Raw genomic sequence first — 12,098 nt, 5'->3', positions numbered from 1 at the left:
CGATGGCAAATCCTGCGCCATCCCTGGCATGCCATGCAACCCGAATGTTCCTTAGTGATGAGTTACGTCAGCGTATAGATAGGCAATTTTCGAACACGACATTTTCGTTTCAAATTTGCATTCATGCTCTCCAATGCAACGCCTCGTCCTTCGAGGCGCCCGCACGGATTTGAGTTGTGCTAGGTTATAATTTTCTTGGGAAAATAGAATCTCCGCGCAGAGGCCTCCTGGACAAGACTCTCCGATGGGCCTACTGAGTTTTGATGGGTGGAAGCTTACCTGCAGGAACATCTCAGAAGTTGGGCGTGGGGGTCGCGGTGTGCCAGTGCCAATCTAGAAATCGATTCTTTGCATGGATCGCTAGTTAATGTTAGACATTCCCAAAAAGATGGGGCCATGGCTCCCTTGTCCCCCCCCCCCCCCACCCTTGTTCTTACACCGAGGGAAAGAAGGCAAACAGACCTCCACAGAAAACTATTTCTGGTCTTCAAAACTATATCTACTGTACATGCCTCCCTAACTTGCGGAAAATAAGGCTCGCTTGTCATAAAGGAATTTTGAGCTCTGTGGGCGGGGGCGGCTAAGAAAAACCCATTTCATTTTTCGGGTCGTAGATAGTAATGGGAGCGTTTTACGGGGTCAGCTCAAGGCAGCTGCTAAGCATTCCAATTTCCATATTTTCAGTTAGCAATGTCTTGTTGATAAGCCGGAGTTGAGTCGTGGAAAGCAACAGATCTATTGTGAAAAGTGATTCGGATTGTTCTTAGATGCTGAGGACCCATACCTTTGGGCTTAACTATGACCAGATTTCAAATAATCTACGCTGATTGCCGTGTATTCTGTTATCAGACTAAGATGCTTATTGAAGATGTAAGATGATTCTATGAACCAAACCCATGTGTTTCCAGTTATGCGTGGTGTGGTCTGTGTCCTCCCGATCCACGGTTGGCGGCTATCTGATCTCAAAATGAGTTGCTGCATGAAGGGATCTCCTGAACCCGACAAAAGGCCCTCTAGTTCAGTAATCAGTTAATTAATTATTAGTCAATTATTAGTTGGTTCAGCTAGCTCACCCAGCCTTGTATATAGATATTGTGCACATGTGAAACACCGAAACTCCGTTTTGTGTTAAAGCTGCCTCCCGAAAATGGGAAGGCAAATAAAACGCTATTTTCCCTCCTCCTTTTACGTCACCCCTGCGCATGACCCATGAAGAACTACGTCACACCGCACAGAGGCATGGCGGAGCGGAACAATACGGGTAACCTGGAGGGTACCAAACCTTGTAGCGGCGTCGTAGTTCGCCATGCATCGCAGCCTGACAGTCAGTGTAGTGCCGTGATTGTTTTATCAGCCACGATCTGCAAAGTAGCTGTCTGCACCCTATCGCATGCCCGCAGGCACCACACGTCAGGAACGATCTCCTCTTCTTTACGCGAGAGGGGAATCTGTATCTGGAATAAGCAGAACTGCAGAATGTATTCCTGATTAGTACCCGTTCTTGTGCCACCTTCAGTGAGTCTTAGATCATGTGAACCATGCGATTTTTCCCGTAACGCTTGTCTGGAGGTGTCATGCCCGTTCAGAGAAAAATGATACTTGCCACATGTTAACAAGCTGTCACAAGTGTTTGCATTCCACTATTTCTCATATTCCGTGATTTCATACCGGAACCGAAAAGATCTCGGTGGACTTTCATGCCTAGGATTCTGAAGAGAAACCAGATATAAGGTTCTAGGACCATCTAAATGCTGTTATTGAAATCTGCTTCCGTGAAGCTATTAGATTTCTGGACAACGAAGCATATGCGTCGCAAATGGCACGCTTTTCCGACGCGAGAAAGTTTACTTTAAAATCGTGTCATATGCATCAAACTCTTTTGTGATATCGTGCTCATTGGCGCTATTTTATCAAGCTGTCGTTTTTCGGGAAATCATTTTTGATGAACGCCGTTGAAGAAACCCGCACTGTATTGAGTGAACATTGTTCAGCATCACATGCATACCAGAAGCGACAGTTAGCCAGCTATGTCTACGTCTAGCAAACCCCTGTTGGAGCTGCTGCGGAACACACCACCGCCAGTCATAGGCAGGCAAGATACAATGCGATCAATCCCTCCCCCACCACTCTTTCCTCTTCCCTTGACTATCTTGAAGATGGTCCCCCCTCCACCTCTTCCAAGTCATTTGACCAGGAACTGTCCACCACATCTGCAGCAAATGGCCGTTAATCAGACTGGGGCAAACAGCAGTTACGTGCCACAGATGCAGGGAATGCCAAGAGGCCCAGCATGTCACGATTTGGGTCGAGCAGTAATCAAGGACAGCTCCAACAAGCATGGCCGTCAAGTACAACGCAATATAAGGTGGGTGTTCGTTTTGAACATTTCACTATTTCTTGTGATGAGTAAATTGTATATTAACTCTCTCGCTAGCTATCGGGAAACATCTTGCTTGAGGATAAGCTCAGTAACAACACCATATTTAGATTTCAATGGACGTCTCAACGTGCAGCTAAAGCTTACTGTCCGAAGCTTTTCAGAACTGGTGTCACGTCAGTTCTAACACATGAGATGCGTTCTATCTTCCTCGCAGTATGGGTATGTACCACCACGCATGCTTCAGCTTGGCTCCCTTTTTTGAGTTGCTTACCATGGGCTTGGCAACGCGCGGAGGCCATAGATGGAAATTATTTTCGTTTTATTTCATTTGCAAACATATGACTCTAAGGCCAACAAGAGCAAACCCTTCCCTCGGAATCGGCGTCGAATGGCGCGCGTTTATAACATTGGGAGCACTCCGCTATAAGGAGAGCACACAAAGACTCTAAAGCTAAAGGGAAAACAAAACTTCGTAACGACCCCATCCAACCGAAACATTTTTACATAATGTTTTGGTCACTTGCATATCAGTCGTATTCTTGCAGGGGTTTAGTGGTGGTCATGGTTTCATGTCCACGCAATTCAAAACTTCTTGTTTGAGTCGGCGGTCGGCGGTCGGCCATGATCATTGAAAAACACATCAGCCAGGCTCAACCATTGCTGATCCAATTCAGCATATCTTCAAGTTTTGATTTCTCGGCGGTTTTCGAACCCTTTATATTAATTTTGCAAAACAAATCCACTTTTTCCACCGAGCTATTTCATTTTTATTCGATTCCCTTTTTTGAATTACTTGTGTTTAGTTTTAATTCATTCTTATTAGCATGTTGGCTAGGCTTGTGAGGGGGTATTTCCAAGCCGCCAGGACTGACCTACACGCTATGGATGAAAAGAGGAGGGTTTGGGTGCCTCCGACTGAAAACTTTGCTTCATGCTCTCGCTTATGGTATGCGGTTCTAAGAACCATACAAATCGGTCATCCATCGGAACGTATGCGACGGTCTCAGAACAATATCCCTAATCCGTGTGCGTTCCACTATTCGCGTGCAGTACAGGCACTATTCACGTGCAGTTTTAAGCAAGCTCCAAAACAGCAATTTCTCGACTGCTGTTGCACTAAATGTTGTCCAGGTTCTGCCGAAAAAGTGGTCCTCAGAATCATAAACTAAGTTCAAATGATTCGGCATACGCTTCATGGATGCAGTTCCCTCATCTTTGCTATGAAACCACCTTTTCCCTACGCGAACGAGAGAGAGAGAGAGAGAGAGAGAGAGAGAGAGAGAGAGAGAGAGGAAGAGAGAAGAGAGAGAGAGAAGAAGAGAGAGAGAGAGAGAGGAGAGAGAGAGAGAGAGAGAGAGAGAGAGAGAGAGAGAGAGAGAGAGAGATATATATATATATATATATATATATACATAAAGGAAAAAAACATAATATATCAGATTATATGATATCTCTCGGAAGACTTCACACAAGCGATTAAATTGCCAGCATCAGCAAAACAGGACTCCCTTTCCGAACACAACCGCCTCAATTCTCACTAAAACGCAACTCAGTTTATTCAATGCAAGCCTCGCACGCCTGTACAGTATCCCTGCCGCAGTCATCATCTTCACTTGCACTGACCAGCGGGGCCTGACCACTATCTGGCGTCTGCTGTTGACCTATGGCCGCCCCCAGCCCTCCCGTGGGGCGCTCGGCCGGCCGTCCCCGTGACCCGGCTGATGGAGCGGGTCATATCGCCCCGGGCGATGCGACTGCCGCGAGCCTCTCCCGGGACAGTGACGAATCGGCGAGCTGCGGTGCAGCGGAGGTGAGTCCTGGTCCGCCTGGCCGCTGCCTAGCTGCCGGGCGCGCTGTAGCCCCGCCGACACAGCCGCGCTGGGCAGACGGCCGCTCCAGTGCTCGGGCAGTCTCTCGGAGAGGCGCATTGATCGAGCGTAAACATGTGAGGTGGTATGTCGCTTGTGTGCTTGTTGTTTGCCTTTGTTTTGACTAGGCTCATCGGATTTCATATCTCGCTTCTCCACAGAGGCGGGAGATTGGAGCTTTTGGGGGTGAAAATGTATGGCGTGTGGTATAAACAAGACTCCAATGTCCAAGAACTTCGGGGGATCTGGATGTTGTCCCCAAAGGGTCCTCCAGCACAGCTCACGTAAATTTGTAAACAGGTCACCCTTCTTTGTCGGAATGCAAAATACATTTTCACAATTTTCAGATTTGTATAACTGCCAAATCACAAAAATACCTTGTGTTCATAAATACATTAGCAGTGATACGATAGTAAGAGAAAATCGCCGACCTTTTTTTGTTTTGAGGGACCATCACATGCATGTGTCTATTTGATTCGCAGCTTGTGATTGTGCTACGGAACCTGGTAAACCTGTTTACGATGACGTCACAGGTCAAAATGGCTCTCTCCAGGGTCCGCATCAAGGCTGGCGATGCAGGTCAGATCATTAATACAATAGAGATCGGCAGTGCCTAATAGGTTAGCGTCCTCGCTTTGCAGCCATGCGTGTGACACACCCTAAAACGCAACAGCCTGGTGAAACATATTAAACCTGCTGCAATCGTGCGCTTTCCTCCGTAAGCCATTCTAAAGATTACGTCACTTTATCAACAACTGCATTATTCGGCAACAAATGCAGCATTATAAGGTCTCGATCATCAGGTTAGCCACGGATATCCATAGCATTGCACAAAATGGTCTGCGACTAAGTGCTTTCAGTTCACTGTAACAAAAGTCGGTTGCCTTTGATACAGGTCATTATATATATATATATATATATATATATATATATATATATATATATATATATATATATATATATAGTGAACGTCTCCATAGAAGTGGCAGCTATCTGTGCTGGCGTGTGCTAGGCGCGAGACGCTCTGGTGACGAGGGTGACGAGGGTGACGCCTGTGTCGGGGCAGGTATCCAGCACCAGGTGGGACGGACTCGCGCCCTGGTCGAGACGTTCCGCGAACAGCTGGCTCGTCGGACGGTGATGCTCGGCAGACTGATCCCGGCTGGCACCAATGGCAAGCCAGAGGTCGGTGCTAGGCGGCCATCACACATCCAAACACGCACACATACGCACACAACGCACCCGCGCGTTCGAGCACACACATACACGCGCATGCGCGTGCGCGCACACACACTCACGCACACGCACACACACACACACGCGCGCGCGCGCACACACACGCACACGCACACACAAACGCGTGCGCATGCACACATGCACACACGCATACACACGCATACACCTTATCCTAGCACTAACCATGTTGCAGTATATTGGGAGTATTTGTTCAAACATTTTTTGGCGGGATTTGTGTAACGTTTTCAACTTAACGTCCTGCCCGGCCTACGTTTTCTGGAAGTTGATGCCTTGGCAACCACTCATTGCAACTGCGTGCTGTTTTCCGCAAGGAAAAGCACGATGCTGTACAACCCGTGATATATCTATTTCTAGGCCTTTGTGTACAAGTCGTGGTGCAATATAGACCAAATACCTCCTACTAACGTCCTTTCCGTCGTAGTAATATGGGAAGCTTAAAATCTAAAAAGTAAAAAGTAAATTAAAAAGTAAAATGGGCAGAAATAGTTGTGCATGTCTCTTGTTGTTGCCTTAACTGAATCAGCCACAAATACCACGCAGACTTCCTCGCATTGCACAGGCGTATGTGCGTTCGGCGTTCTCGCATTACACAGGCGTAGGTGCGTTCAGCCCAGTTGTCAGTTACGTTTACCGGCTCATTATGTTCGCGGTTTTTGCAATCTATTGGCCACAGTTATCAAACACAAATCGTTGCAAATTCTTTGATTTCTTCCGCCAGGTCTGGCGTCATCAGGCCAGGTCTGCCAAAGTCTGACCAATGCCATTCGGGGATTGGCGTCGAAGGCTACTGTAATAGACATTTGATTGTTAGGATGCTGTCATAGTGGGCCGACTTTCCAAGTAGCTGATCAAATTCATTGGTAATGGCTGTCAGAGGTGTTTGCTGGTAGCTTTGTGGTTTTCGCTTCGTTAGCTTGTGTACATCATTTATATGACCGCTAAAAGCTGTTCAGTCTTCCGGGACTCGCTCTCCCCACAGCATGGCAGCCTACAAGCCACAACTAAGACTGCTAGGGTCCTAATGGTGCTGATTTACGGGTTCACACTCATTTCAAAATTCGCACATTTCCATACGTGTACGCTAGCTTTCATCAGCACAGAAAAGACACAACGATTTAGCTTCGAGTTCACCTGAGTGCAGAACCCGCGTTCAGAACTTGGGTTTCGTCGCCGCCACTGGAGCTTTACGACTCACTCAGCTGCTGAGGCTGCATGGCGTCGCCTGTTTCTCACCCTAACGGGAAGGTCGGGCACCGCAAGGAATCGAACCCTGTACTTCAGGTTTACCATGCACGCAGCTTCTCCACCGCACTATCGGCACTCACTCTCGGCAGTCAGCAGCAAATGTTTCTGATCACGATTGCACAGTACCGGAACAGCACACATTGTTGCTTCTCAGGTGCTACGGCTACGGTGCACACTACAGCCGCCCGACACACTGTAGTGGACACGAGCCGTCCGACAGACTATGGTAGACACGACAGCCGCCCGACACACTGAAGTGCACACTACAGCCGCCCGACACACTGTAGTGCACACAACAACCGCCCGACACACTGTGGTGAACACTTCAGCCGCCCGACACACTGTGATGAACACTTCAGCCGCCCGACCCACTGTGGTACACACTTCAGCCGCCCGACATACTGTGGTGAACACTACAGCCGCCCGACACACTGTGATGAACACTTCAGCCGCCCGACACACTGTGATGAACACTTCAGCCGCCCGACACACTGTGATGAACACTTCAGCCGCCCGACACACTGTGGTTTACACTACAGCCGCCCGACCCACTGTGGTACACACTTCAGCCGCCCGACACACTGTGGTTTACACAACAGCCGCCCGACATACTGTGGTGAACACTACAGCTGCCCGAAGCACTGTGGTGTACACTCTAGCTGTCAGACACACTGTGGCGAACACTACAGCCGTCCGGCACACCGTGGTGCATACTACAGTCGCTTGACACACTGTGATGTACGCTATAGTCGCCAAACACGCTGTGGTGCACACTACATCTGCCCAACATACTGTGGTCCACACTATAGCCGCCCGACACACTGTGGTGAACGCTACAGCCGCCCGACACACTGTGGTGCACACTACAGCTGCCCGAAGCACTGTGGTGTACACTATAGCTGTCAGACACACTGTGGTGAACACTACAGCCGCCCGACACACTGTGGTGAACACTACAGCCGGCTTACGTCGGGCAAGGCCGGGCACTGGTCCGTCCGACCATAGAGCGGCCGCTCGTTTATGGATTCCCCACCGCGTATCACTGATCCTCTCAGTTGTCAGCACCGAGACGGCACCATTTGATACGGACTTGTGTTGACAACTAAGCAATGTCTACACTTGTGTTGTTTATTGCGCTTATGTGTACGTGTGCGTACCTTTTCCCTGCATAGGTACATTTCATTCCATGTTGGAAACCATTCGACTATATCACCATAATTCGCGCAAGCCGGCAGTTGGCTGGCAGCTTGCATAGGATGAACACTAATTCTGCAGCGAAAAATACGAACGCATGCATGAACACTGTGGAGCTACAGATAGAATTATACTGACGGCAAATATGACGATGAAAATGACACTGACGGTGGTGTCGTGTATGGTGATATCGACATTGATACTAGGGTTATAAAGCTGATGTTATTGATTATATGACATTGATGATGATGTCAACAGTAATGCTATGATTGTAAAGATCATGATATTGATTTCATGATGATGGACGCTGTCGCCTGTGATGTCGACATTGTTAAGCCCAAGTATACTGTTATGGGATGATGATGTCGATGTGGTTACGGTACCGATGCTACTACAGCCCTGCTACTACTACTACTAGCCCCGCTACTACAGCTGGTGACGGTGACGTGGTGCATACTGCTGCGGTGCAGATTCCCCGTGAGCTGCGCACCAAGGACCCGGCCGGCGGTCGACGTCTCCCCCCAGCCCGAGTCGGCACCCTCGCCCACTGACGGCGGCACCCAGGCGGCCATCCTCTCACTGCAGGCGGTAAGCAGGCTCCTAGGTGGTGATCCCCTCACCGGAGGCGGTAAGCAGGCGCCCAGGCGACCATCCTTTCACCGCAGGCGGTAAGCAGGCACCCAGGCGGCTACCCTCTCACCGCACGCGGTAAGCAGGCACCCAGGCGGCCATCCTCTCACTGCAAGCGGTAAGCAGGCGCCCAGGCTGCCGTCCTCTCACTGCAAGCGGTAAGCAGTCGCCCAGGCGGCCATCCTCTCACTGCAAGCGGTAAGCAGCCACCCAGGCGGCCATCCTCTCACTGCGAGCGGTAAGCAGGCGCCTAGGTGGTGATTCTCTCACCGCAGGCGGTAAGCAGGGGCCGAGGCGACCATCCTCTCACTGCACGCGGTAAGCAGACGCCCAGGCGACCATCCTCTCACCGCAGGCGGTAAGCAGGCACCCAGGCGGCTACCCTCTCACCGCACGCGGTAAGCAGGCACCCAGGCGGCTACCCTCTCACTGCACGCGGTAAGCAGACACCCAGGCGGCTACCCTCTCACTGCAAGCGGTAAGCAGGCGCCCAGGCTGCCGTCCTCTCACTGCAAGCGGTAAGCAGGTACCCAGGCGGCCATCCTCTCACTGCAAGCGGTAAGCAGACGCTCAGGCGAACGTTCTCTCACTGCACGCGGTAAACAGGCGACCATCCTCTCACTGCACGCGGTAAGCAGGCACCCAGACGGCTATCCGCTCACCGCAAGCGGTAAGCAGGCGCCCAGGCGGCCATTCTCTCACCGCCCGCGATCAGCAGGCGCCCAGGCTGCCGTCCTCTCACCGCAGGCGGTGAGCAGGCACCTGAACAATCTCTCACCGCACGCGGTCAGAAGGCGTCGGCGTTATTCAGGCCCGGCCACACATTTCAGCAAAGCTGTTCCCAATCCCATTAGGCGGCGAGTCGAGGAGCTGTGACTCATGCGCCCTGGACTGTAAGTGCGCTACACGACCACCCGAAGCTTTCTGAGAAAAGTTGGCTTACGAAGGAAGTTAAATGGTTCATGGACACGCCAGCCTTTGGTAACCAATAGCCGGCCGGGTAACGAGTAACGGGCCAGGTAGAGCATCCACCGTAAAACAGATAAGCGACACTCAAAGCCGTTAAGAAACACGCTGGTAGCAAAGTGTTCTGGATATTAATTTCCAAGATACAGCCATGGAGATCTTAAGGGACCCAGCCACTGAAATGCGTTATCTGTCTGCCGGATGTGGCGTTTTGTGCAGTTTGCCCGCTACTGGGCCGCCCATTGAGCTGTTTATATTGCAATTACCATTCCCTCCAGTGTCAATATGCGCTGTTTTCTGAGGAACATATGCACGTGCACACTGAAGAGTAAGGGCAACAAGTATATAAGTAAGACAAAGTCTGGGGCAAGCGATTATCGATTAAGACACGTGAAACATCAACTTAGCATGTTGCCTGTTCTTTATTTCTTGAATGTGATAGTGATGTTATCGTGCAGGCAAAACGCAGCTTATCAGTAAATGAAAATCCACAAAACAAACACTGCCAGTGATGTCGGACGGTACCGTTTGCTTATGATTCGACCTGCTTGTCAAACCGGTTGGGTTATGTTGTCTTGAAACATGTATACTCAGTGTCTTTTCTTTGACCGTTGTTATGTATCCAAAGAAGTCAAGTTGCCGATTGGCATCGTGCGTATAGGATCAGTGAAATAATGCTCGCAAACAAGATAGGACGTAAGCAAGCAACATAGTATCACCAGAAGGAAACCGTATATTGTTTTAAGTGGCTATTGTTGAAAAAGCAACAAATTATTTTAAGTCAGTTTTACTTCAGCTGAACGGCATCTTGTTTTCTAGCACACTGGTAAACCGGGGAAAATATCTAGCAATCAGGCACTTCCAAAATGCTTGGCTTAGCATGCCTTTTTGAAGGTCGGTTGGGGCGGTGGCATTTTGAGCAGTTCTCTTGGATTGAAGTCAAAAGAACTGTCTCTCGGTGCTGTCTATCTGTCAGCTGGAGTGCATCGAGTTATGCTTTGTAGAGTGATTGGTCGCAGATATAACAGCAATTATGAAGCATAGTTTTTTATGGAAAACGGCAACGCCGAATTCAGTTGGTGACTCTTCATAATTATGAAACATAGATTTTTAGGGAAAAATGACAACGGCAAATGCAGTTGCTGACTCTCCATAGTTATGACACATAGCGTTTTGGGAAAAACGACAACAGTACATGCGGTTGCTTACTCTCCACAAAAAGGGTCGTGACCCCGTACATTGCGTTCCCTTTTATGCATGACGAATAGAGACATGATAAACGTGAAGCATGGTGAAACTGATGCATCTCAGGGTCAGGCTCAGTTGTTGGCAACGTTTTGCTCAGCAATGTTCGGCTATTGGCACATAATTTCAACTATATTTGAATACGTGGTTTGATAAGAGCTGATCGATTGTTTTGTCTTTGCTCTCCAGCTTGTGCTTGCCGACGCCGACCAATCGTCGAGCCGGGCCAGTCGCTGGGGCAGCCGAGTCAAACGAAGGTTCCTGGCCGCCTCCAAACCGACTAGACGGCACAGCGACAAGCTGAAGGGCCCAGGCACCTGTGGTGACTCCCTCTCTCTCCCCTCTCCTCTCCCTCTCTCTCTCTCTCTTTCTCTCTCTCTCATCTCTCTCTCTCTTCTCTCTCTCTCTCTCTCTCTCTCTCCTCTCCTCTCCTCTTCTCTCCCTCCCTTCTCCCTCTCCTCTCCCCCTCTCTCTCTTCCCTCTCTTTCTCTTCCCTCCTCTCTTCTCTCTCTCTCTCTCTCTCTCTCTCTCTCTCTCTCTTCTCTTCTCTCTCTCTTCTCTCTTCTCTCTCTCTCTCTCTCCTCTCTCTCTCTCTCTCTCTCTCTCCCTCTCTCTCTTCTCTCTCTCTCTTCTTCTCTCTTTCTCTCACCACACACCCACCACACACCCACACACAAACCCACCCACCACACCACACACACACACACACACACACACACACACCACACACCACACACACACACACACACACACAACACACACACACACACACACACACACACAACACACACAACACACACACACACACACACAAACACACACAACACACACACACACACACACACACACACACACACACACACAACACACACACACACACACACACCACTCCTGTCCGATTTACTCCCAAAATTCAAACGACATACTTGTGTCGCACAACTGTTTTGGTCTGATGTGGGCGAAGTATGAAGCATCAGACGCTCCCACAACTTTAACTAAACGAGGTGCAGCATTATCGACGACCACCTGAGTGGTGCCCGGTTGTATCGAATCCCTGGCAAGCGCGCGCCTGAGGTACCCCCCCCCCCCCCCCCCCCAACCCGTCATTCCGTGCGGCAGACACGTGGCCGGCACCAGAGGTCACGACCTCCACCGACCCGGCCTTGACCGCGACCGCGAGCGCCAAAGTGGATTCGTCTTCGGAGGAGGAGGTGGTCGCCGGCGGCTACATCTCCCCCGGCTGCTACGTGATCGACGGCGCCGGCCTTCCCCGCGACGACCCGACCCAGCCGGAGCCGGGGCCGGAGCCGCAG

At 50.1% G+C, this 12,098-nt stretch overlaps 1 long non-coding RNA gene across 1 annotated transcript; it reads left to right on the top strand.

The window, feature by feature from the left end:
* The first annotated feature begins 1,894 nt into the window (after window positions 1-1,894).
* On the top strand, window positions 1,895-12,072 carry LOC119091836 (uncharacterized). The gene is made up of 7 exons (XR_005093445.1): window positions 1,895-2,365; window positions 4,058-4,190; window positions 4,731-4,827; window positions 5,315-5,433; window positions 8,415-8,532; window positions 10,975-11,107; window positions 11,905-12,072. It is a non-coding gene; the product is annotated as an uncharacterized LOC119091836 (long non-coding RNA).
* The last annotated feature ends 26 nt before the right edge of the window (window positions 12,073-12,098 follow it).

This window comes from Pollicipes pollicipes, unplaced genomic scaffold (assembly GCF_011947565.3).
Source record: "Pollicipes pollicipes isolate AB1234 unplaced genomic scaffold, Ppol_2.1 Scaffold_1600;HRSCAF=1878_pilon_pilon_pilon, whole genome shotgun sequence".
In the NCBI taxonomy this organism is placed as follows: Eukaryota; Metazoa; Arthropoda; class Thecostraca; order Pollicipedomorpha; family Pollicipedidae; genus Pollicipes; species Pollicipes pollicipes.
This window is presented reverse-complemented; position numbering and strand designations above follow the sequence as displayed.